The 26,634-nt window shown below is 52.6% G+C and overlaps 1 protein-coding gene across 1 annotated transcript in view; it reads right to left on the bottom strand.

Annotated features, from left to right (window-relative positions):
- TBL1X (transducin beta like 1 X-linked) overlaps positions 1-4,268 on the bottom strand; it is a 200,468-nt gene extending 196,200 nt beyond the window's left edge. The window contains exon 1 of the mRNA XM_045089277.1: positions 4,215-4,268. The gene's annotated coding sequence lies outside the window, so the exon portion shown is untranslated. The remainder of the gene's footprint in view (positions 1-4,214) is intronic.
- Between the last annotated feature and the right edge of the window lie 22,366 nt (positions 4,269-26,634).

The following is a 26,634-nucleotide window of genomic DNA, read 5'->3' as shown; positions in this document are numbered from 1 at the left end:
GGCCATTCCCACATCCAGCTCTTATTCTGGCTTTGCTGGGTCTCACTGTGCCAATCTGGCCAACGCAGTCGGTGTGGTCAGGCCCCGTGGAAAGGATGAGGAGGGGGAGGGCCATGGAGGGCCAGACCCCGGGGGAAGCGCATGTCCCAGTCTCTGCTCAGGAGGCCCTTTACTGCCTTCATCCTCAAAACAGTTGCAGGGGAGGAGATTATCGTTCCAAGTTTAAAAACAAGAAGTGTTTACAAAATGACTCTAGTCTTGCTTCCTCATGGAAACTATTTTTTCAATGTTTTTAAGAGTGAAACATTGTCTTATTGGATGTAGCACATTATTGCCGGGGGCACAAATGCAAGGTATCAGGAAACCACAGCTGAGACAGCATCATGTTGGACACAGAGACTCTGTGACTGTCACCTAGGCTGGGAGCTAGACCTGGCAGAGCCACGGGTGCAGGGCCGGGAAATCGGGGCGGCTTTTCCAGGCCCGGCCTCCCTTGGCAGAGGCCCCTCTCCCTTCTCTGGGAAATAATGGGGGAGAACTTTGATATTTAATAAATATTTGCAGCCGAACGCTGACCGTCACAGCAGAGCCCTGAGGAAGCACCCGTGAGTGAGGACAGAGGGCAGAAAGGTCATCTGAAGTCACCACTCGGATACCCACCAAATTGAGTCCCCCCCCCCCCAAACTGGGTCCCAACCCTCATTTACAAATAAAATTTCTAACCCATTACTGTAAAAAATACAAAGAACTGTGAAAAGGACACATCAACTAAGTAGTAAAAAGAACACCCTGACTCAGGAACTGGAGTCCAGGAAACAGCTATAGCACTCAGCCATTAAAAGAATATATATATATACTTTGAGAATTGTGGAAGCTCACTTTGTTGGAAAGATTTCCTATCAGCCTTTTTAATTTGGAAGATTCTGACCTCAAGACTCAAACTTCACGGGGGCGGGGGTGCTGACAGCCCCGCGGCATCCACGGTAAGCGAAGGTTACAATACATACGGCAGGGCCTCGCCTGCCATCACCCACACAGGGCCTCCCCAAGACTAACAGCGTGGGCTCCCCAAGCCCAGGAGATGCTTACCACACTCTCCTTAGGTCGGCATCTTGGGGACCAGCCAACAACTATGTCTTTTTTCCAAAGGGGAAACCAATACAGAGATTCCAACCCCACTCCCCCAGGGCTACTGGCTCAGGGAGGGACTCTGGCCCGGAGTCCTGGTTTTCTAATTCAAAACTGATCCAAAGCACCCCAATCCAAAACCACAGCTCTCAACTGCAAGTTAAGAATCATTCACTTGAGGCGGGCTGGCTCCGTCAGTAGAGCCCGCAACTTTTGATCTCAGAGTCGTGAGTTCAAGCCCCACATCCGGGCCTGAACATTGGAGCCTACATAAGAGGAAGGAAAAAAAAAAAAAAAAAAGGAACCCATTCGCTGAAATCACTTTCCTGGGTCAATCACCTGCGGATATGGGTCCTTTTTGTTTTTGCTAAGTTTACCTGTGAATTAATTCAAACTTGTATAGCTTCTCCTCTCCCCCCACAAAAGTACAGTAATTATTAAGATTTCGTTGCAGTAACTACAAAGCTGCACCCTCTCACCTAACTTTCCGTGTAGACTGCGCTAATTAATACTGTGGCCACTAAGTACGTAAATTACGGCTTCAGAAACTGAAAGTACCGTTAATTTTACAGAGTTTTAATTAACTTGAATCTCCATGTTCACATGTGGCCGGTGGTTACCCTACCGGACAACGAAGTTATGAAAGCCATTTCTCCACCGTGGTCAAAGCCTCTTGATTCCGTGCAGCTATGTCTGTAGCTGTTCACGGATTTCACCGCAGATCCCCGTTTGTGAATGTGTGTATGTCATCTGGAGAGCTTTAGCTGTCCAAACGTGAAAACTCATGCCAGGCAGACATAAAAACAGGAACAGCCAGCGTAGGAGCTGGGCTTCGGGAATCAGACAATCCTCTCTCCGCCCTGCGTTCACAAGTCAGTGTTCTCTCCGCAGAATAAAAATAATAATCGCTACGCACGCAGCATTAAGTGCACGGCACTCAAAGAGCGTAAAGACAATTATTCGATTTGTGGAACAGCAAAACTAACATGTACAGGCCGCTTTACCGTTTTAGGAAAACTTACACATTCTTTCTGTCTGCACCATACACAGTGAGGACCACGATTTCAATTCCCTTTTTTTAGTTTTACATACACAGAAATGATGCTCAGAAAAGCTACAGGCCTTCAAGGTCAGCAGCAGGCCCTTCACCGTTTTAGGCCAAATGGGGACAAAGGTTGGGTTTCCAGCCAAGCAGTAAGTGTCAAGACAAAGTTGGATTCAAGGGCTCTGTCCACCTCTTTGCAGAACCACTGGTCCCCCTCCCGACAGTGGGTTCCTGGAAACTCCTGATGCCTCCTCCGGGTGAGGCGTCTAGAGCTCCCAGGGTGAAGGTCAGATTAAGACCAACCAGGACCTGAGAGCCGCTCCATCCCTACTCAGCCCATTAAAACATTCAAACACTCAGGAAGGGTGAGGAAACCTGGGTGTGGGTAACTGGCAGACTGATGAAGCCCTGCACACAAGCAAAAGGAAAAGCCAGCCCCAGAGGATCCAGCGAATACTACTTTGTCCCCAAGTGCACGCCGCCCAGTAAAATACCTAAAAATCTCGGGTTTTGTCCCCCAGGTGTGTGTTCACTTAAGGACTGGAATCCCCTTAAGACCCGTTTTAATAAGTGGGTCAAATAATGAACTTCAACTTTTATCCCCGGATTAGTCATCCGGCTGGGTAGTTTTCTGCAGAATCTGCAGCCCATCTGAACCACTAGGATCCTCTAAAATAAAAGTGTCATCTTAATGTCTTCCTGTGCCATACTCAGCATTCCGGCCCCGCTCATCGCCTCTTCTCTAGGAATGACAAGTTGGAAACTTTTTATAAAATCGGGGAGAGCCGACTGCCACCCGGAAGCCGCCGCCGGGGACCTTCGCAGGGCGCTCCCCTCGCCCCGACCCCTCCCCCTCCCATCCGGAGTCCCGCCCCTCCCCTTCCAGGTTACACCGGGGACTGGGGCGGCGCGTCGGGAGAGAAAAACAGCCAGAAGTCGGGTCGAGCCCCATGGGACCGTGCCAACCAGAAGCGGCTGCCGGAGCAGCAGGCGGTGGGATTCTGGGTCTTTAGGGCTTCTGCCCCACGACATCCCCGACTAGGGGGAGTACGAGAAACCCGCCTCCGCCTCTAACTTTGTGGAATTTCCAGCGCACTTGGCTCGGGGAAGGCCAGGCCGTGCAGCGAGCCGGGGCCGAGGCCTGACCGCGCGCTCGGGCGGCGCACGTGAAGCCCAGGCCCTACCCCCGCGCGGGCGGGTCTCTAGCGACCCCAAACTGTCATACAGCAGGCGGGCACCCACACCCAAAGGCGCACCCCACGGCGCTCCCGGCATCGCCCCCCCCCACGCAGGGACGGTGCCCCCTGGGGAGCACAGCCCACGACACCGACCTGGGGGCACCCGTCCCCCGAGCCCTAGGAGCAACAGGTCTGCACCCTGTCCAGGCCAAGCTCGGCAGACCCCGCCTCGCCAGGGGCGCCCCCCACCCCCGCCCCACGCGCGCGCGCGCGCACACACACACACACACACACACAAACGCGCCCGCGCGCGCGGATGTCGCCCTCAGCCGGGTGCCCTCGCTCCGGCCGGGAGCCCCGGACTTCCTTGACAGTTTCCGCGTCTCGGAAACGGAGCAGCCGCCGGGCCGCGCCGCGCCGCCTCGCCCGCCCCTCACTCCGCCGCGCGCGGCCGCGCTGCCACCCGGTCCCGGGCGCCCGGGGATGAATGGGCGCCCCTCCCCCACGGGGGGGATCCCGCGGCGGCGCAGGTCCGCCCCGCCGGCCCCAGAACCGGCAGACAAAGGGACCCCGGGGGCCGGGCCGGGCGCTCCCCCAAACTTACCGGCCGCCGCCCCCTCCCCACGCCGCCCCCCCGCCCCCGCCCCCGGCGCGCCGGCACTTCGGGGAGCGGCCGCAGCGGGGTATTGTTCAGCCTGCAGGGAGCGCGCCGCACCCCGGCCCGAAGCCCGGGCGCACTTGGGGACCCGTCCCTCCAGAGCCGCGGCGGCCGCCCCGCGCCGCCCGCCCGCCGCCCCCCACCCCCGCCGGAGAAGTTTGCGCCCCCCGCCCCGCGCCCGGCCGCCGGAGCCCCGCGCACTCACCTCGCCGCCCGCAGCGCAACTTGTGGCGGCGCCGCCGCGCTCCGAGCCTCCCCGCCGCCGGCCGTCGCCGAGCCCGGGCCGTGCCGCGGCCGAGGAGGGCCCGGCGCCCCGGAGCAGCCGCGCGCCGCCCCCGGGCCGCCCCCGCCCCGCCGCCGCCGCGAGTCCCCGAGAGGCGCGGGCGCTGGAAAGTTTCGGGTGCCGAATGGCGGCCGAGGGCGCTGCGGCGGCGGCGGCGGGGCGGGGGCGCTGGCGGCTCCTCGCTCCCGAGAGCGGAGAGTGGGGGGGGCTGGGGCGGGAGCGGCGGCGGCGGCGGGAGAGGGCGGGACGGCGGGAGGGACCGGCACGGGCAGTGACCTCCGGGTGGGGGGTGGAGGGGAGCGGCCGCCAGCGCGCCGACCCCGGCCGGGAGGACTTCCAGGGGGGCCGCCGCCGCCGCCGCCCGGGCCGGCCCCTCCCCAACGGCCGGGGTGGGGGGGGGAGCGCTCCCCAACCCCCAACCCGTCCCCTCCCCCACGGCCGGGGGAGGGGAACCCGAGTTCACTTGGCCCCGCCCCTGCGTCCTGGGGGGGGGGCCCGCGTCCTAATCCTGCCCCTCCCCCACGGCCGGGGGAGGGGACGCTAGGCCTGCCCCTCCCCCCACGGCGAAGGAAGGGGTGAGAATCCGCACCCCCCACGGCTTCTGGGGAGGCCCGGAGTCCCAATCCAGCCCCTACCCTACCCCACGGTGGGGGAATCTGCGACCCTACTCAGCCCTTCACCCCGCGCTCTCCCCTGGCCCCCACCCTAGCGTGGGTGGGGGGAACTCGGACCTCTCCCTTTCCCCGTGGCCTCCAAGGGGGATGAAGTGAACGCGGGCCTACCCCCACGCAGTCCCATTCCCAAACTCTGCCTTTCCCCCCACTGCCAAGAGGGGACAGGAACCCGGGCCACCACCCCCGCGGTTTCCAGTGGGGGGAGGGGAACCCGAACCACAGCTAGAGTGTTACCCTCCTCCACCTCAAAAAAGAAGCTCCTCGGCGGCCCTAACAACCCCCTGCAAGCTGCCCGAGGGTGCATCTGTCTCAAAATGGGCTGCTCAGAGGACACCCCAAAGGCCTCTTCCCCCCCCTCCCAAAAAAGTGGGGACTCAGGCGGAGCCTCGACCTTTGCAAAACACCTCCCGGAAAGAACCAGAAACGCTTGGGGAGAAAAACTCGGGCACACATAAGTAGAGGCCAGGAGCTCCTTAGAGGAGGGGTCTGGGCCTCTGGAGTTAGGGGTACCTGGGCCCTCGGGCCTCTCCACGCCCGACCCCCCACTCCACCCACAGGCTTTGCAAAGGGTTTTATGTTGCAATGGCTTATTTGGCTTGGCCCTGGCACACCAAAGTCCCCGGAGCTTCGTCCTCCTCCCCAGTTTGGAGACCCCGGCCCCCCACTCGCGGTCTTAATTCAATTAAACAGACACCGCGCCCACCACCCAGCACTTCAGCGTCTGCTTTGTTGAATATTTTAAGATAACTTTGCCCCTCCCTTTGGTGTATAATGAGCTTTGCGCGCAGAGTCCAGTACACTCAGCATTTTAAACTGTAACCTCACTTGCTCCTTCCTGGGACACTAGACCATTTGTTGTTCAGGTTGTTGGGGGGGGTCCCGAGGTGAGTTTTTAAGGGGCTGGTCCTCCCTCAAAAAGGCGGACCTAAAAATATTGCAGTAAAACGTCACTGATGTAAAAACGACTGTTGCTACACCATTATTAGAGCACATCAATAAAAAATACACACTTACACTGTCTCCATAATTGTGAATCAGCAGAATAGATTGTGTCTTAATATGTATCAGTTGCCATTCAAGGGTCCCCAAAAGGACGTGGGGGGGCCTTCCCTTGAGCCTGCCCTTCGTTGCTCCCCGGCTCCCTGGGCTTGTGCGGACTGATGCTGAGGTATTACATGCAATCGAAAAACCGAGGGTGCAATCCAGAGCCCGAGCGAGCTCATGATGCAACCCTGCCCCGGTTACACGTGCTTCCCCTCCCCCACCGCCTGCTGGTGGGAGCGCTGCGTTTTTTCCGCCTGTAGGGTCACATTGTGGTTGATTGATTCTCCTTTCGCCTTGCTCAGTCATTCAGATTTGGAAAGTAAATAACAAGTTGACATCATTACAGCTCTCGGCTTTACGGGGACGCGGCCCTCGGCTACCGCACACTCTCGAGTAGCCGCGCAGCCGAACTGGCCCTCGGCCTCGCCGGCCCTGCCTGTCGTTAGCTGCTTGGAAATGCCTAGCTGAACTTGCGGGAAAGGCCTCTTTGTATGTTTTGATTACTTGGCAGGTGCCAGTCATTTAAAGTATAGGAAACTGGTGGAAATCCTCACTCCAAACTAGGACCGCTGTGACCAATTTTTACAGCTGGCCTTCGGTAACGAACATTGCAAGGGAGCTCAGAATCCATCCTGTCTCTTTGGTAACGTCCCTACAATCCCGAAGGTCTTCTTGCAAGTCAGGAACAGAGCTTATCCTAGGAACCCTAAGGGACTTTGTAAGACCCCAGACAGCAAAATAGACCGCCTACGTTTATCGTGATGTCGCTGAAATTCCTCTTTCTCGGAAATGCTAGGTGGCTGGTAGAGAGGGGGTACATGAGACGGTTTCATCGCATGTGTTTTGCAGATTTCTCAAACGTGTGTCCTATAAGGTGGGGGAAAACAGGAAATAAAGCAGAGCAGGAAAGGAGCACTGTGAAAGGAGTAAAGGTTAATATGGAGAGTGAGCAGCAATGATTTCCGCCCCTATCCAAGGCACCAGCTCTATATGCCAAACAATTATTTTTTGGTTGCTGACTGGAGGGACTTGACAAGAGTCTGCTTGCAGTGAGTGCTATCAGTATTTCCCCCTAAATAGTAGCCAAATTTTTAATTAAAAGGCAGAAGGAACCCACGCAAATATACTCAACTAATTTGAGGAAAGGAGCAAAGGCATTTTAATGCCTTTTAACAAATGGTTCTCGAAAAACTGGACCTCCATATGCAAAAAATAAGAATCTAGCTATACACCTTATGCTTTTCATAAAAACTGACTCAAAATGAATCATAGGTCTAAAGGTAAAAGGCAAAACTATAAAACTTCTAGAAGGAACACAGGAGAAAATCTAAATGACCTCAGGTTTAGCAGTGAGTTTTTAAGATAGAACACCCAAAGCATGATCCATTAAAGAAAAAAAAAAAAATGTTAAGTTGAACTTCATCAAAATTAAAAACACCTGATCTGCAAAAGCCACCATTAGGAGAATGAATAGAAGCCACAGACTGGGAGAAAATATTTGCAAAATCCATATCTGATAAAGGATTGTGTCCAAAATATACAAAGAACTTTTAAAACTCAATAAGAAAACAACCATATTTTAAAATAGGCAAAAGATCTAGAAATAGCTCACCAAAGAGATATACAAGCGGCAAAGAAGCATATGAAAATATGCTGAACATCGTCTATCACTAGGAAATTGCACATTAGAACAAAATACACAGGGCACCTGGCTGGCTCCCTGGGAGGAGTGTGTGACTCTTGATCTCAGGGTTATGAGTTTGAGCCCCCACATTGGGCATGGAGATTACTTAAATAAATAACCTTTAAAAAATAAATAAAACAAAACACCATCTCACACCTATTAAAATGGCCCCTCTCCCCCCCACCTCAGCCCCCCACCAAATGCTACCAGGATCCCCAGCAACAGGAACTTTCATACCTAGCCCATGGAATACAAAATCGTATGGCCACTTAGGAAGACAGCATTTTCCAAATGCTAGACCTACTCTTACCATATAACCCAGCAATTGTGCTCCTAGGTATTTACCCAACTAAGCTGAAAACATGTCTACACAAAACCCACACGGTCATGTTTATCGTAGCTTTACTCAAAATGGCCAAACACAGAAAGCCGCCAAGTTGTGCCCTTCAGTAGGTGAATGGAGAAAATGTGGCCCTTCCATACGACAGAATATCATTGAGCCATGAAAAGAAATGAGCTAGCAAGCCCTGAAAAGACAGGGAGGAACTTTAAATGCATATCACTAAGGGAAAAAAGCTAATCTGAAAAGCCTATCTGCTACATGCTTCCAACCCTGTTATACTCTAGAAAGGGCCAAAATAAAAAAAGTTCGGTGGAAGCCACGAGTTGTGGACAGGAGAGACAAGTGATGGACAGAGGAAGCATAGGGCATTTTCAGGGCAATGACATTATTCCAAATGGTCCTGTAACAGCGGATGCAGACTTTTTTCATTGTCCAAACACTTGGAACTGCACGCACAGCAGTGAACTCTAACCTAAACTCTGGATTTTATTGGTATTGATTCATTAATTGTAACACATGCACCACACTTAGGAAAGATGTTAGCACTGGAAACTGGAAATTATCTGTGAAAGGCAGATAATTCTGTACTATATGCTAAATTGTTTTCTAGATTTAAAACTGTTCTTTAAAAAAAAAAAAAAAGCCCATTCTTTTGGGGTAAAAAAAAAGGAGTAGGAAGAGGTATCAAACTTCTCATGAGATTTACTGTCCGGTTTTCATGGACTCCACTATCTAATTTCCCCTGGGCTCGTCTGACCTTCAGAGATTCCAAACACGAAGGCCGGTATTTGTTTCCATGAGTGGCCCACTCAGGGAGCCCTGTGATTCTCCAGGCTGACCGGCTGGTGTGGGCAAGGATCCTTCTTTGATGTTCCCAGAGCACGTCTCAGCTTTCGGTGAGTGCCCACTGGGATCTTTCCTTATGAACCGAGCAGGGGGCCTGTGTGTCTTCCCACTTCACTCTGTGGACATCAAGCCTTTCTTTGCTCTGGGGCTTTGCCTCCAATCTTCCTTAGAGAGACTGGAAACAGACTGTGCAAGGAGCTGGAGGTAGCTGGCGGTTGCCCATGAGATGTTACTTGGAGAATTAAACACGACAGGACGAAGAGGTCCTCACGTGCCGTGGTTGTGAGGACAGCCCCCTTGGTTCTCCTTGACCTGGATCGGCACCAGTGCTTTTGTTAATGCGATGATAAGTGACTGATCATATGATAATATGACGATGATAGGATATTATGCTCTCTACCCTCCCCCCAAAATCATAAAAGGAAGCCGTAGGCCCCAGTCCCTTGGAATGTGACTATATTTGGAGACACAGCCTTCAAAGTGGTAAATTCATTAAATGCAGTCATTAGGGTAGGCTGTTATCCACCATGACTGGTGTCCTTATAAGAAAAGTTGTTATGACATAGACACGCACAGAAGAAGGACAATGTGAGGACGTCGAGGAGAGAGACCCCAGGAGAAATCACCCCAGCCGACACCTTGGTATTGAACTTCCAGCATCCCAGGATTGTGAGAAAATAAAATTCTATTTAAACTACCCAGGCCGTGGTGCTTTCTTATGCTGGCTAGAGCAGACGAATGCATGTGAGTCGTTGCTTTCTTGCTCGCTTTCTTTCTTTCCATTTGGAATGTCACATTCAGTTCACATCATTTGAGTTCTGAGAACAATTGCATTTGGTATGGAGTATTTCTGCAGGGTACCAGATCTGACCCTCCCAGCAATATTGGAGGGCAGGGATTTTTACCTCCAATATTAAGAGGAGAGGACTGACCCTGAAGAATCAGGGCGGTTTCAGAATCAGAACCATTTCTATGCCTTAGACCTTAATTCAGTGACTCTTCTTTCTAAACGCAAAAAACACATAAAAGAATACACAGGATTCCAAAGAAACCCAATTATGTCAGAATATAGTTATCAAATATATTTTAGAATTCTCATATCGTAATACAAGTGCCTCCTTCTCAATCCTTCCAACAGCGAGCTCTAGAAGTAGCTCTAATAACTTCTGTCATTTCAAAATAGTGATACGTATCAACCAAATGTGCTTCAACTGTAACCTGCTCTAAAAATAGACCAGACTTTTCTCGTTGACAAATTGGCAACAAATTAAAAATACTGTTAATGTTCCCGTCATTCACCCACCCGAGAGGAATATAGATATTCCGAGTTGTCTGAAACGCTGAATTTCAGTCAGTGATTAGGGATCCTGAAGCGGCAGAGTTTCTACCCGTGTATGTACACAAACCTCCTGAAAGCTCTCCGGGCAGTCTTGCTGCCCGGGGAGGAAGGGGAAGCCGGATTCCTTGCTCCTCTCTGACCCTGCCACCCGAGGACTCATTCATGCCGCCGTCCCCACCACGGACCCCTCCCATGGGACCTGGACTGTGACATTAAGGTGAGGTGAGTTTAAGGGAACACCAAAACCATACTCAGGTTGATTACTATTATAACGCCAATTCTAAAACTCACGATTAATGCAAAACAAACAAAACCAAAAAACCACAGCACCCTCCCTGATGAACAAAAATATCAAAAGATAAGACAGAGAGGGGATCTGAACCTGGCAGGCCTACGGTGCCGAGCCCTGGGAACGAGGGATCACAGATTAAACTCCCTACCTTAATGGAGCATCTCTTCTAGGACAGGAACGCGCCGACAAGGGCTCCTATACCTGTGTCCGTACAACCCACAAGCTAAGGATACATTTTTTAATCTTTTTTTTGTATGATTTTATTCATTTATTTGACAAATAAAAATGCAGCACAAGTAGGGAGGAGAGCAGGCAGGGGGAGAGGGAGAAGCCAGCTCCCCGCTGAGCAGAAAGCCGGAGGCATGCTGGGCTCGATTCTACGATGCTGGAATCATGACCTGAGCCAAAGGCAGTCACTTAACCCACTGAGCCACCCGGGTGCCCCTATAGATACATTTTTAAAAGACTGGGGGGGGGGTTGAGAATCAACAGAAGACTGATACTTGGTGACATGTGAAAATTATCTGAAATTTGAATTTCAGTGCCCATCAGTAAAGTTCCATTGCAACACAAAAATACCCACGAAAACACCTTTACTGCTTCTGGTGCATGACTGCAGAATCCGTGGCTGATACATATCATACCTTATGGCCCACAAAACATATATAACGTGTATTCTCTGGCAGGCTCCGGAAAGTTTGCCGACCCTTGTTTCTGAGAGACTGAGTGACTCAACGTTCTTCACATAACTTGTTAACTTTTCCTACAAAATTTTTTTATCTTCATTAGGGTGCTTTTTTTTCCCCAAAAAAAGTCTTTCAGATTAAGTTAAATTAAGAAGCCCCTTCTTGGGGGGGCATCTGGGTGGCTCAGTTGGTTAAACATTGACTCTTGATTTTGGCTCAGGTCTTGATCTCAGGGTCATGGGTTCAAGCCTTGTGCTGGGGTCCACAAAAAAAAAGGCACTTTTTCTCATATTTAAGAAAAAGGAGGAAGACAATGATAGTAGAAAAAAAGCACAGATTGTCTTTAGGAAGCAGACTCATCCTGTTGGCGGATGTTGATGGATTCTGGAAGAGCAAAAAGGCGTACAGCTAGGGCACAGCAACGTACTTGGGGAGAGGAAAGATCATCAGAAAGACTCAGCAAAATTAATCGCATCCTGATAGGCGCACACAATGGTGCTCAAAGGGAGCACCGAGACTATGGAAATCTACATTTTCCCCTACCTCACAGAGTTTTCTAAACATTTTCAAGATGACCTCACCCATCATCCTCATAACCTATGAAATGGTGGGGGGAGATACAATTATGAAGATACCCATTTTACAGAGGTAGCAGGTTGAGTCTCAGGTTAGTAGGTGTACGGGTTTCCTATCGCTGCTGCAGCAAATCCACACACGCCCAGTGGCTGCAAAGCAACGTTATTATCTGACCTTTCTGGAGGTGGGAACCACAGGGCTAACTAGTATCAAGGTGCTGGCAGGGCTGGGGTTCTCCCGCAGGCCCTGGGGACATTCAATGGCCAGAGCCCACATTCCCTGGCATGGGACACACTTCGCATAATTCCCACCTGCTGTTCTCTTGCCTTCCTGTTCCAATTTCCAGGGATTAGATTGGGCCAACTTCCATTAGCCATCATGATCTCTCCTTGGCAAGGTCCTTTTATATGCCCCCCAAGATTTTATTTATTTATTTGACAGAGAGAGACAGCGAAAGAGGGAACACAAGCAGGAACACAGGGAGAAAGGGAAGCAGACTCTCCATTGAGCCGCGAGCCCAGCAGGGGGCTGGATCCCCAGGACCCTGGGATCATGACCAGAGCCAAAGGCAGTCGCTTCACCACCCGAGCCCCCCAGGCGCCCCACGCATGGTCTTTCGGACGCAAATTCTTGTTGCCTATCAGTCAGTGAATCATTTCACAGCCCGCCCACCCAGCAACCCGCAGAACACACGAACAGAACACACAGCCCAGACGGACTCCAAGTGCCCAGCACCGGCGAGAGTTCCAGTTCGGTCCAGATAACACCCAGCCCTCACGGCTACAAAACAGCAGGAGATGATAATTCTCCAAAGGCCACTCCTCCTCTTCTCATCCTTTGGTAAGCATATTTCCTTATAAGAAGTGACGTGCTTTTTCTTCCTCTCCCTTTGTTTCCACGTGTGCCTTGAGTGTTTAAAACTGGCTGGAGAGAACAAGCAGAAGAAGAGGCTGGTTTTATAAATAGTTGCCGCCCAAAGCTCATCTCCCACAAAGCGAAGCACGAGGCCACACTGACAAAGAAAATCCAGCAGTTTCGAGAAAGGCACAGGTGAAGCCACACAGAGGAGGAACATTTGCCTCCCCGCATCCCCCACCCCCGTACCCCTCTGCATTCCGCTCCCCCCGCCCCCGCCTTTGTCACAAAGCCTTTTTGATGTTGTTTTTACAAAATGATCAGCCACCTGATAAGATCAGACGTGTGTCAAACGCCTATAGGCCCCGGAAAGCCCATCCTCATCATAAACCCAAGAGAAAGGAAAACTTGAGTTCAGACAAAAAATCGGTACGCAAATAGCTTTCTCAGAGTTGCCAGAACCTGGAAACAACCCAGCTGTCCTTTGACAGAGGAAGGGATAAGAGAACTAGGTGTTTCCCTAGGCGAGGCGGTAATGAGCCCTAACGAGGACCCAGCTTCAGGCCCCTGCGTGGCCCACGCCGATCCTAAGTGGAAGAACCAGTGTCTCAAAGCCCAGCTTTCTCCATGATTCCATTTACAGGATATGGCTTTCTAGAATGGCTTTCCGGAGAAAATGGTTTCCAGGGGTGGACATCAGGAGAGACATTGACTATAGAGGGCCAGGGGGGCAATCTGGGGAGAGGGAGCAGGAGTGGGTAACCAAGGTGTCCTAAGTCTTGATTTCGGTGCAGGTTACATCACAGTAAGTGTTGGTCCAAACTCATACAACTGTACTTGGGAGGGTAGACTTTATTGTATGTAAATTATGCCTCAATAAAATTAACCTCAAAAACAAAAAAACAAAAAAAAAAAAGAAAGGAAGCCACCTTGGGTGGCTCAGTCAGTTAGGCGTCTGCCTTTGGCGCAGGTCATGATCTCAGGGTTGTGGGGTCAAGTCCCACATCTGGCTCTCTGCTCAGCATGGAGTCTGCTTCTCCCTCTGTTCCTCACCCTGCCCTGGAGCTCTCTTTCTCTCTCTGTTTCTCTATTTCAAGGGAATAAATAAAATATTAAAGAAAGGAAAGAAGGAAGGAAGGAAACCTAGAAGGTTGGAGGAAAACACTGTATAACTCGAAGAAATTACACCCCAGGGCTGTTTTCTGCCGTGCCTGCCTGCGTAAAGGATGTCTTTTTGTTTGTTGTTCTTTTGACCACATCACCGCCACTTGGTAAGACCAGAAATCTGTCAGGTAAAATTCTTAAAATGTCCCTAAGGGAGTGAGGAAGGGAGAGATCATTTTAATGTGCTTTTGAGATAACAATGAGAATGAGTCACGTTTCCATAATCCCCCATACACCCCCCCCCACTCACCGAAGGCCACCCCAGCACGTGGCCGTCAGTCGCCCAGGTGGGGGCCTGACTTGACCAGACAGAGGTTTTCCCAGGAAGCCTGAGCAGTGGCTGAGAGCACAGAAGTAAGGGATGCTTTCTGGAATGGGGGAACAAAAAGTATGCTCCCCAAAGGGTAGTTTGACTTTGCACAGCTCCCCTTGGATGACTAAAATAGCTTTTTGAAATGAGTCGATAATCCCAAGGTGGTTTGAATTTTTAGATATTAAAGTTCTACCCAGAATGGGAAAAGTCTAAAATGGAAAGATTTCATATACGAGCTAAGAATATGAAATGATGGCCGCCCCTCCCCTAGCCTTCTGTAGTTTCATACAAGAAGGACAAAGATAAGCGTGTCAGCTATCACAAGAACATGTGTGGTTCTAGTTTTAAGATATCCTAATGTTTATCGGAACATTATGTGTGTGCTGAAATGTAAATAAAAACTTAAGAATGTCCAAAAACCTGGGGCACCTGGGTGGCTCAGTGGGTTAAGCATCTACCTTCGGCTCAGGTCATGGTCCCAGGGTCCTGGGTCCGAGTCCCGCATGGGGCTCCTTGCTCAGCAGAGAGTCTGCTTCTCTCTCTCTCCTTCTTCCCCTCCCCCTGCTCATGCTCTCGCACTGTCTCTGTCAAATAAATAAATAAAATCTTTAAAAAAAAAATAGCTGACCCACATTCCTCAAAACTGTCATTGGAAACAAGGAAGGGAGACAGCCTCTCACAGCCCAGAGGAGCCTAAGTCTCGGTGAGTCAATGCAATGTGGTATCCTGGGTGGGACCTAGGACAGATAAAGGACACTCGGGGACACAGTGGGGACATCCAGCTCGAGTCTCGAGTCTGATCGGGAGCATTGGAGCACGGCTGACCGGTGAGTTGTGACACGTGTACCCGTGGGGCTTTGAGGTGTTCTCAGTAGGGGAGACTGGACGGCGGGTAAACAGAACTCTCAGCCCTAACTGTCTGAAACTCTAAAAGTAGTCTAAAATCTAAATGTTTGCTGAAACAAGTTAGAAAGCGTTCAGTTGACTTGGGAGAATTCGCTCTCAAGGTAAAACGTTTCTGGATCAACACATACACACGATTCCACGTGTAAGAAACTGAAAACGACGTCCCTCGAGAAGCGTTGCCAAGAGCAGAGAGTGGGTCTTGGGCAGGAACCAGGAAAGCGGGTCCCTGGGAGAGTGGGAGAGCCTCTCCTCACACAGGGGGCCTCAGCTCCCAGGCCCATGCTGTCCCAGCCCTGTCTCCTGTTTGCTCCTGGCTCCTTCGCCGACTGTGTTTCCTGAGGGTCCGTTTCTCTGCCTCGTTGCTCCTGACCACTCAGGGCTCTCAAGCTTCTGTTGGGATACAGGCCCCTCCCCTTCCCTCTCCATGTCTGCCTTTCCTGGGCCAACATGCTTGAGTTCTTTTGTTCATTTGTTCATTTGGTCTTTTCTACTAACTCAAGTATGAGTGGAGGAGAAGAGGGTTGGGATGGAGAGATGGGACAGGAAGACACCCACCATAGTCTCTTGATGAGACCAGTAAATAACTCTAACACTGTGTCTGGTTTCTAGGGCTGCCGGAAAGTACAAAGTACCACCAACTTGGCGGGCGGGGTGGATGGCACTTCAAACAACACAACTTCACTTTCTCACAGTTCTGGAGGCCGGGAGTCTGAAATCGAGATGTCAGGAGGAAGGCATTCCCATGGATGGTTCTGGGCAGAATCCTTCCTTCCTTTTTTTTTTTTTTTAATTAGGCTCCACACCCAGCATCAAGCCCAAGGTGGGGCTCAAACTCACAACCATGAGATCAAGACCAGAGCCGAGATCAAGAGTTGGAAACTCAAGCAACTGAGTCACCCAGGTGCTCCAAGAATCCTTCTTTTCTTCTTATAGCTACTGGTGGTGACCAGCAAACCCTGGTTATAACAACCTTATATAATCCCTAAGATTATACCTCTATCTTCACATGGACTTCTACTTCCTTGTGTGTATGTGTGTGTGTGTCCAAATCTCTGTCTCTTTTTCCTAAAAGGACACCAGTCACTGGATTTAAGATTTGCCCTAGAGCCACCTTGCCTTAACTTGACTCCATCGGCAAAGACCCTCTTTCCAAATAGTCGCTTTCACAGGCACCAGGAGTTAGTTAGGATTTTTTAAAGGGGACACCATTCGGCCCATTAGAAGCACTAATCTAAACGTTGCTGTGGATGTGATTGAGGTCCCTAATCAGTTGACTTAAAGCAGGGGCAATCATCCTGGGGTATCTGGGTGGGCCTCATGCAGTCAGGTAAGAGGCCTTCAGAGCAGGGCTGAGGTCTCCCTGAAAAAGAAGAAATTTCTCCTGGGACACAGCAATTTCAGTGAGTTTCTGAGAGAATTCCAGCCCACCCCTCCTAATTTCAGGCACGCCCAGCCCCCACCATGGCACAAGCCGGTTCCTTGGAATAAAGCTCTTGGCACATATCCTCTGTTAGTTTTTCTCAGGGTGAATCCTGACTGCTGTATCCAGATCCAAGAATTACCTCAAATTTGCCAGTTACAGACACACAGGATCGCAAGCCCTATAGCTGCTATGAACCAAGGAACGTGACTTCTTTACTTGCAACAGTAAATTGCATGAACGTGCTTATGATATGCCTTGAATATAATCCAAAACATTGTGGGTGAAAATACCATTTTATATATCTTTTATAAGAAGAACTGGAAAGGAATAATCTTCACCGCTAACCCGTGAACGTGGTCAGTCAACGAGATCCCGAGGGCCATGACTTACATTCCTGAGACCCTGGGCTCGGATCAGATGTAATCTTACATCTCAGAAATCTACTTAGCGTCTCGGTTCTGCCTCCACAGTAGTCGAGGTTTTCCCTACGGCTTTAACGTGAGTGACCGTTAGGACTGGTTGGCAGCAGCGGCCAAGAGCTGGAGCTTTCCCAAAGATGGGGAGTGCGGAGACCCCAAGAGCGAGAAGGATGGGGCGGGGGAGAAAGGTGATGGCGGACGGGTAGAGCTGGACAGAAAGGGAGGGAAGGCGGACCCGAGAAGCCACAAGCTGCAGGATTCCATTTATACCGCGGATTAGTCTGCGACGCTCTGGGAACAAAGCCCCACAGACCCCGCGACTCAACCAGAGAGGATTCTGGGGACGCTGGAATTCAAATTCACGGGGTCAGCAGGGCTGGTTCCTCTGGAGGCCTCCCTCCTTGGCGAGGAGACGCCTCCTCCTCCTCCCCGTGCGCTCACGGGGTCGTCTGTCCGCGCTCGTCTCTGTCTCTGGCTTAATCCCGCGTTCTCACGAGGACACCAGCCCTGTGGGATTGGAGCCCACCCTACGGACCCCGTCGCACGTTAATCTCCACATTAAAGAGCCTGCGTTCACACTCGGTCCCATCCTGGGGTGCTGAGAAGGTGGCCTTCCATGGGTGACTCTCGGGGGGACACGATCCAGCCTGTCGAGACGGAATGCCCCAGAGATCCGGGCAGATCCGCAGAGACAGAAAGCAGATTAGTGCTGGCCGGGGCCGGGGCAGGAGGGGACGTGGACTGACTGCCCCGGGAACCGGGTGTCCTTTGGAAATGAGAAAAACGTCCTGCGGCCGGGTGACGGGGGGCACAGCCCGACAAAGTATCAAAACCCGCCGGACGGCCGACTTTAAAAGGATGAATTTCACGGTCTGTGAATTATACATCAGTAGGGCTACTAAACACCAACCCCCAAAGCTGACAAACAAAGAAACGTGAGAGGCAGATGTTCGGCAAGGTGGGGAGTGACCGAGGCATCAGGCAGGAAGGATCGGAAGGGAACCTCAAAGTTTCTTTTCGTGCTGCAGGTGGCCTTGTCATGTCTTGGAAGGAAGCCTTGCCCCCCACCCCAGGACCCCACAACAGGTGAGGTGTGTGAGACCCTCCCTTCAGTATCTCAGAGCGTCACGTCCCGACCCCACGCACCCCTAGCCGTCGGGGAGACCTGGTCAAGCGGCCGCAGCTAGGGCTAGGCCCGAAGTCTCGTTTCTCTCCAGCTCCAAGACATCCTTGACGCTGCCGGCCACTGACCTCACTTGGAATAGTGGAGTTGTGGGGTCCCTCTGTGTCGGCATTGCTGTGGTTTGGAGGTCATTCTTTGTTGATGGGGTGCCCCTGTGCCTTGTAGGGTGCTGAGCAGCTCCCCCAGCCCCTCGCCGCTACACACCAGTGCTGTCCCCTTCCCGCAGAATGTCTGTATTCATGGAGCGGTGTCCCCAGCGGCGGCAGACAAAATTGCCCTAATTAGGAGCCCCTCGTCCCCCAAAAGGGCATTTAGAAATGAGGAAGGCACAGCTCTGACTTGGACTGGAGCTCCCTGTGCTCCACACCACCGTTCTCCTCTTGCCCCCCACACCACCGTCAGCTAGGGCAGGCTTGTGTTTTGGGGTGTGGATCCATTCCGTGCATCGTAGGGGACCCGTAGTGTCCCTCCAGCCCTTGCGATGACCAGAGCTGTCTACAGCGGACGCTAGATGCCACCAGGGGCACCGCTGCCCTCTACCCCACCCGTGGTGGTTGTGGGACCTCCCGTGTTGCTTCCTGTCCTCACGGCGATGAAGCCGCGCATGCGTCCTCAGCGCCCACCCCCGTGTGACTGGAAAAGAGAGCGCAGGCGGAACAGAGTGCACGCCCTGTTTCTGTGGTGCATTTTGGTCCAACCGTGTCTTGGCAGGAATGACCCACAGGTCTCTCCCATGGAAACACCCGCAAGCTGGCAGGGCTGTCAACACCGTGGCCGGGGGCCTGACATCGCCCCGCGCAGACCTGTGGCACATTTGCAAGGGTAGTTAAGCTCCGGGATCTGATCTCACCTGTCGTGTGTGGCTCCACTCTTGTTGGGAAATGAAACCAACCAAGAAATCTCGAGCTCGTGGGCTCCCAGCGTGCCCAAATTGTCCGCAGGCCGTCTGCGGAGCAAACGCCGTGATAAGACTGGGCTCCGGTGACGCGCTCTCCTGGAACGAAGTCTCCAACAGGCCGGCGTGGGACACCTTCCACAGGGTGAGGCCCACAGAGCAGACGACCTCTCGGAAACCTGGCGGAGGCTATGATCCTCTCGGAGGGGACACGACACATGGTGGAGACTGGGACCCAGTTCCCACAGGGAGATGGACGGACAGCCCCGTGCCCTGGGCCTCCTCCTCTCTCCTCCAAGGCCACCTCGTGTGCAGCGTAGACGACCTCAGAAGGACTTCCAGTTTCCCTCACGAGCCCCTCTGCCTCCCTCAGAGCGGACCTCACGTGGGCTTTACGACCTGGCTTCACCGTGGGCCCTTGACGGCCAGGTCCCTGCTCTGCTCCTGGGAGCCATGTGGCCTGCAGCCAGTCACGTCCCCCGAGTCGGGTAAGGTCATAGCCCAGAGGCTGTCCTGGGGCTGCTCCCTCCAACTCCCCAGCCTCCGGCGTGGGGGTGAAGGGCTGTGTGTCCTGCACTCTCCCCTGGACGGCAGGAGGGAGTCCTGCAGGGTGGAGGTGGGCCCCGAGAGCCTGTGCAGGGAAGTGGCCTCCTCCCGCCGCTGCTCAGCACACGGCCAGGCCGTCCAGCCGCCTGAGTGCCTCGGCCCCTGGGTCCCCTTTGCAGGCCACAGTCCACAGCACAGGCTTGGATTTGTCCCATTACTACCCTTCGGTACTGGGCAGGACAGACGCCAGCGAGGCTCCTGAGGATGGTCCCCCGGGCCTGCCCTCCTGGCACGCCCGTCCTGTCCCCCCGGAGAAGGGCCCCTGAGTGAGGAAACAGTTGATTCCACCATGGCCGGTGTCCCGAGCAGTCCCGACACAGCTACACGTTAGCAGAGTGGCACATTCTCAGGCATGAAGCGTTGCCCTCGCTGCCCGAGGGGACCCGGGTCTCTGCCCTGGATGGCCCCGGCTCCCATCTGTGCTGTGAGGTGGTGAGACTCCGGGAGCTCGAGGCAGGCTTGGGCCAACGTCACCTGTTCCGGGCCTGACCTTCGTCCGAGCCGAGGTAATGGTTGACAGGGAGGAAACGGGCTGCGTGTGCCGTTCCGGGAGACAGGCCAACAGCTTCTCTCCTTCGGCGGACGGAGGGAAACCGCAGGGTGCACACGTGAGCTCCGAGTGGGGTAGGGGCCACGGACAGGGTCCCACTGGGCGGCTCCTCTCTCTCTCTCTCTCCTCCTTTGTCTCCCTCTCCCCCTCCCTCAGGAACGTCGCCCCTAAGGCCTCTCTATCTGGCTTGTAACAACTACTCTGCATCAAACGTGTGCACTTCTGCACACGGAGTTGAGAGCCATCCCGGGCAGCCTAGAACTTCCTTCCCAAGCTGGAATGTGTGTCAGCTGGCGGTCCCCAGCTGACCGCCAAGGCGCACAGGACCGCGGGGGTGCAGGGCCTGGAGCCAGCCCCTGTGCTCCCTCTGGACTGGCCGCAGGAGTTCCCACGGGCCAAACCGTGCAGGTACCTGGGCACAAGCGGATGGCCGGGATGCAGGGGCTGGGGGACGGCGGGTCTCTGGGGGACGGGCAGTAGGGCCTCCAGAAATAGTGTCCAGCAGGGAGCAGTGCTGCTGGCGGCGGAGGGACCGTTTGCTTGGGGAGCGGCCTCGGGGGCACTCCACTGGCTGGACAGTGGCCTCTGTCCCCCACCCCCCACTGCTGGGAACTGGCCCCTGTAGCATCTTCAGGGACCTGAGGAACGGCCCACAGAGCTGTCGCCCTGTCGCCGTCTTTCTGTTTCCTTCAGCCTTTCTCCCCTGCGTGGTCCCTGGACCGTGCACAGGACACGTGCAGAAACAGGGCACCAACCCTCCCCGCCGCCACAGGCGTCCTGCAAGAGGGCTCGGCTGATGGGGACAGGGAGCCAGTGCCCTACAAACCCACGCCTGCCTTTCAGCCCTGGAAAAACACCAAGCCTGGGGGGATCAGAGGCTACGGACTCAACAGCAGGAGCTGAGAAACGACCGATGGGAACAGACCCTAAACAGGCTGCAACGGCCAAGCGAGTGAACTCACAGTTCCATGCCGTCTCTCTTCCCCCATTCAGGGAAGGAGAGAGAGAGAAGATTTGCACATGGACAGAAAGGGCAGAGGAATTCCAAGGCAGCACCCTGAGAAGCGCCCGAGGCCAGTTCAGGCTGCAGTGGCTGCTGGGTGCCCTTGAACCCCTGGTCCCGGTGTGTGTGCCCGAGTCATCCGTGATCGTGGACTCCTGCGGCCGGGCAGGCCCCGGACCTCAGCACCGCCCGGCGTGCTGCGGGAGCCACGCGAGGTCTTAAGCCGCCCAGGTCACGTTCCATCGCCCGGGCACAGTTTCCAGGGCTTCCTGTGGAGCCGGGTGGCCCCGTGCTTCCTTCGAGCTGGGCACACACAGTCGAGCATCCCTGGGCTGTGCGGGATCCGGGTTTGGTGTTTTACACAGGCCCACAGCCGACGCCGTCCAGACACCTGGCTTTGCTACTGCGGAGCAGGGCGGGCCAAGCGAGTCCCTCCGTGCCCTCTGAGCTCCGAGCTCCGGGTGCCCTTTGAGGACATAACACTAACAGCACGAACAACAGTCCCGACGATAACCGGCCACTGGGAACACGGCGGGAGACCCGAGAGGCAACATTCGTGTCGCTCGTAGACCCACCCGGGCAGGGGCGCCTGGCTGGCTCCGTGGACAGAGCCCTAGCCTCGGGACCCGGGTGGACATCGTGAGCTCCAGCCCTAAGGGAAGTGTGGAACCTACTTAAAAGAAAAAAAAATGTACACGTGCTGATTTGTACTTCCCCTCGAAATGAGATTTTGTCAGAGTCAACGCAAGTGGACAAGATAAGGATTTTTTTCTCCTTCTTCCTCTTTTCCTCCTCCTCCTACCCCTTCTTCGACAGGGGATCTTTCTGCTACAACCTCTAGAAATCATTCAGATTTAAACACCTTAGATTTTTTTGAGCTGTCCCTTTGGTCGGTGTGACGCCAACAGCGTTGCCGGAACCCTGGCTCAGACTCCAGAAGTGGCATCTACAAGACCACAGGAATGGAGTGACAGGCATGAAGGTGTATGTTTTTATCTGCCCCACAAAATACTTTGCAAACACCAGTGGGATAAATACATTTAAAAGGCAGGTAAAGTTTTTCTCAAGGGATGTTTATACGAAAATCATTGAAAACCGAAACTTGGATGAAAAAGAATGCCCAACTTCTCCTTCCCAATGGCATTTCCTTGCTGGAGCTGGATGCTTGTAAGACATTAACTTCACTTCATGCAGTTGTAACCTTCTGAGCAGCGGGCATGCGTCTGGCAAAAATAAACAAAACTGAAAACAGAAACTCAGTAAATTTAATTCGGTTCAGACCGACATTTACTGAGTTCACTTTATGCACCCCAGGAGAACAAAACAAAACAGTACGGCACAGCCCTCCCTTCTGGAAGCTTATCCTCTAGTAGAAGACAGACTTACCTCTACTAAAAGTTGTAACAAATGGTAGAAACGAGTGACTGTATATGTGAGGGAAGGGTGATTATCCCGTAAGAATTCATCTATTTTCCTAAAAAAAAAAAAAAAAAATTCATCTATTGTCCTAGTTTCTGAGTTTACCTAGTGGGTGTTCCAAGAGCTCACATGCTGTATTCCTTACTTTTTGAAATTGCTCTACTTATAATTCCATTCAGTGAAATGCACAAATACTGAAATAAAATTTTTTAAAAACCTAGTTTTTAAAGGCTTTTCTCCCCCCCCTTTTTCCTATGAACATTTTTTTATTAATTATTTTTATTAACATAGAATGTACTATTAGCCCCAGCGGTACAGGTCTGTGAATCGCCAGGTTTACACACTTCACAGCACTCACCATAGCACATACCCTCCCCAATGTCCATATCCCAACCACCTTCTTCCTAACCCCAACCCCAACCCCGCAGTTTGTTTTGTGAGATTAAGAGTCTCATGGTTTGTCTTCCTCCTGACTTCCTTTAAAGGCTCATCTTCTGTGTGACTTTATGACATTCTGGATTTCGGATAATTGAGAAAATTATGTGCACCGAAACACTGAAGCTGGCCAATTAAACAATCCCTATTACAGTGCTGTCCTAAAAAAGAAAGAAAGAAAGAAATCAATATAGACACAAATCTGTAGTATAACATAAAATTTTCTCTGCGTTGTTTTCCCTCCAGCCTGGTTGAATCGGTTGGCTGGTGTTCTGGAAGGTTCCATCCGGGATGGCTTGGTTTCTGTTCACTGTCTACCAGGAAGGACCCAGGCCCCACCTTTCCCCCAAGAACAAAAAGCAAAGAAATCCTTTCTGGCTGTGGTGTTGGAGGGCGTGGATTTCAGCGCTCGCATCTTTGACCCTGTGTCGTGGCTGCAGGAGGAGGACATCCCGAGACACTGGGGACCCTCGTGAGAAGCCCAGCAGGTCCAGCAATGGGGTTCTCACTGTGCAGAGCTGCCGGAACGAGAGTTCGTGGGAGGGAGCTCATGGTTTGACTGCTGGGAGCTGTCTGGTGGAGGCTAATGCATTATTTAACCTGTTCACAGAAACGTGTAACATCTGGGGTGTGTGGTGATGTACACGCTTTAGTCTCCAGGGACACCAAGAACTAAGCATTCCATAAACAAATGTGACAGATGTCAGGCTTCATGCCTAGCAAAAGGCCATAAAGCTTGCGTGTGTCACATTGCTGTCATCTTCCCCAGCGCCCAAGGAGGGTGAGTCAGCCTTGAGGGACTTGGGGCTGTAGCCATCGGCTCCAAGTAAAGATCTGGCCCTCGTGATGCCCTTTACCCAATGAGGAAACGCTGTCCCCATTTCGGAATTTCTGTCAGAGCACAATCTCCCAGTCACTCCGACTGCATCCTAACCACCTGCCGCCACTTCTCCCCGCGACCCCCAGCAAGTCGTGTCCAGCGGTGCCTTCCGTCCTGCTGCCTTTCTGGCCAGTCGACCCGCTGGCCTCTCCTTTCAGTCCCCGCCCCCCACCCCCGGACCTCACTACCCACCTCCGGACTCTCGCACGTGTCTCTTAATCGCCTGCGCCCATGCTCTCCTCGCGCTTTAATCGTAGCCTGTCTTCATTTTCCTACTGCTCCGTCATGACCTCCTGCTTCCTCTGCCTCCTTCATTCCTTGTCTGCTTTTCAGACAGATTTCCACCTCCTCCAACTCCCTGGAACTCTGAGGGGCTCTGCCAGCGGGCGCTAACTTGCCGTTCTCCGCCTTGGATACCGACTGAGGTTTTCACTTGACGTCTTGGGCCCTCCGGCTGAGTTGGAAGGTCCACGAGGCTCGGGCAGCATCTGCGACGCCTGTCGTTGGACAGGGTGGCTATGTTTTCTTGGACTGAACCACTGTTCCAACAGTAAGATACACTTGATGGGAATATAAAAGGAGAGACCTCCTCCACCTGTGACTTGGAGGGACGGGTCTGGAAAAGTGGAGAAGAGCTTGGCACAGGGGCGTGTGGAGGAAAGAAGGAACCTCCGGGAGCAAAGCATCCAAGCATGAGACCTGTTAGGAGAGCCACAACGGCCTGCTCTGCAGGATGGGCAGAGAGGCATGATGGGAAATTCCTTGGGAGCCATGGCAGAAGCCAGGTCATGCTTCCTTGGATGCAGAAAGACCTTTCAGTTGTCATCTGGGGTCACTGCCTCCCAAGTCGGAGCAGGCTGGAAATCAAACGGTGGCTGTGGGAGGTTGCAGGAAATAAAGAGAAGGGATTGCTTTTCTTTTGCTCCGTTTTCACACCAATGTTGCTCATTTCCAAACAAATATTTGACTCTGAACAAAAGGGCATCTGCCTTGTGTTGCAGCCACGTCTTGGCTCAAATCTTCCCTTCGGCTTCGAGGTCATCATCCGGAATTCTCCGAGCCCCACCTTCCGCGGAGTCTGACTGTTCCTGCAAGGCTACTGTTGGGTCAGATGGCCACGGTTCGGACTTTTCCCAGCCGCGAGCCCGACAGGCCGCCCTCCCTGGCGGGGGCCAGCTTACCCGCCTTCGCTCAGAGCTGCTGTTTCCATTTTGCCCGTGTGTCCTCTGTCCCCGGCCAGTGTGGAGGGTTCCCGAGGGCTGACGCTGCTTCGTGACGCTCACAAGGGCTCTCCCTTCTGTTCCTGACATATCATGACTTCAAGTGACAGTTTTAAAATGATGTCTGAGAAAAATAAAATAAAATGGTGTCTGTCGTCTCAGGGAAAATGGACATTGCTCTCAAGAAAGGGAGGGCGAACAAATGCTCCAAAGATGACCGTCTGGGAGTCACAAGAATCGGGCTGCCTTGGGGACACAGCTGTACTCGTTTTGTGTCAGAGCCTGTGGTGTGGGTGGGGAGACACTCATTTACTTTTGTCCCAACCCGGGCTGGCGTGTTGCAGGGCGAAGAGGAACTTGCACAGCATGCTGACCACAGTGCAGTGCACGAGCGTACACAGTGGGTGCTCAATAAATAAGTGTCCGACGTGCGTTTCAAAGTGTTATTTTTTTTTATCTTAAATTATTGTCATTTAAAATAAACGTCGTGAATTACCGAGACACGCGGCAATGGGGACGAGCCTCAGAAGCGTGCCGAGCGAGAGAAGCCAGAGACAAATCAAAGAAAAATTATGTGAATTTCATCTTAACCCAAAAAAAGAAAAAAAAAAAAGGTAAGGAAGAAGTGTCATTAGGGTTACTAAAATGTAACGTTTTCTTTTTTTGTTTTTCAAAATCAAACTTATTTAACATTGAAAAAATTAAGCCAAAGCGATTTCCCTACTAAACGGCAGAAGAAACACAGAAAGCCCTCCCCCTCGGTGTTTGGCCTCCCCTTTCATTTCGGCCGTAGCGAGATTGCAAAGAGAATCACGTGTGCCGTGAGACCCGGCACAGATACCCATCCTTGCGTGGGTGTGCTCAGATCCCAGCGGACATCTGCCACCTCCGTCCCCGGAGCCACCCGGAGTGAAACCCATGTACTCGCTGCTCCAGAACTGTTATTTTTTTTCCTTAACAGGAATGGTAAATAAAATCAGCTGCCCTAAAAAGAAGAAAGATCAGCGACGTTCGCGTCATTTGTAGCACGCTGAAAGCTGCGAGTGCCTCCTGGTTGTCCTGGTCCCAGAAATACAGGTCCCCTGTTGGCAAGGATCCTGCTGGACGAGACCAAGGAGAAGAGATACAGTTTGTACTTCTTTTTCCTCTACAGCGAAGGGTAGAAGTAGAAAACATTCAAGAAGGAAAGATGAGTAATCTGATAGTCAGCTCTTAATACGCTACATCTTGGTGCCAGAGGCTGCTTGAAAAAGAATAAAGTAACATGTCACAGAAATACCTGGTGTAGGGGACAAGAGGAAGAGGGCGCAGGGCAGGGGCGTGGCGAGGAAGGGGAGGGGAGGGACCCTGAAGACGCAGTAACACCAAGTGTATTTTCCCCTTTGTGCACCTGCCGCATCAGGACGAGGAACTTTTCTAGAGAAGGCCCGCATTCTCCGTCTAACTCAACGCTCCCACGGAAGTTTGCTCGCGCTTTTGATTTTTCTCGCCATACCTTAGTTGGTGTTTGTTTTTTATTTTTAAAGGTTTTATTTATTTATTTGACATAGAGAGACAAAACAAGAGAAGAACAGAAGCAGAGGGAGT

The sequence above is a fragment of the Mustela putorius genome, unplaced genomic scaffold (genome assembly GCF_011764305.1).
Source record: "Mustela putorius furo isolate JIRA1106 unplaced genomic scaffold, ASM1176430v1.1 tig00003836_pilon_pilon_pilon, whole genome shotgun sequence".
Classification (NCBI taxonomy): domain Eukaryota; kingdom Metazoa; phylum Chordata; class Mammalia; order Carnivora; family Mustelidae; genus Mustela; species Mustela putorius.
This window is presented reverse-complemented; position numbering and strand designations above follow the sequence as displayed.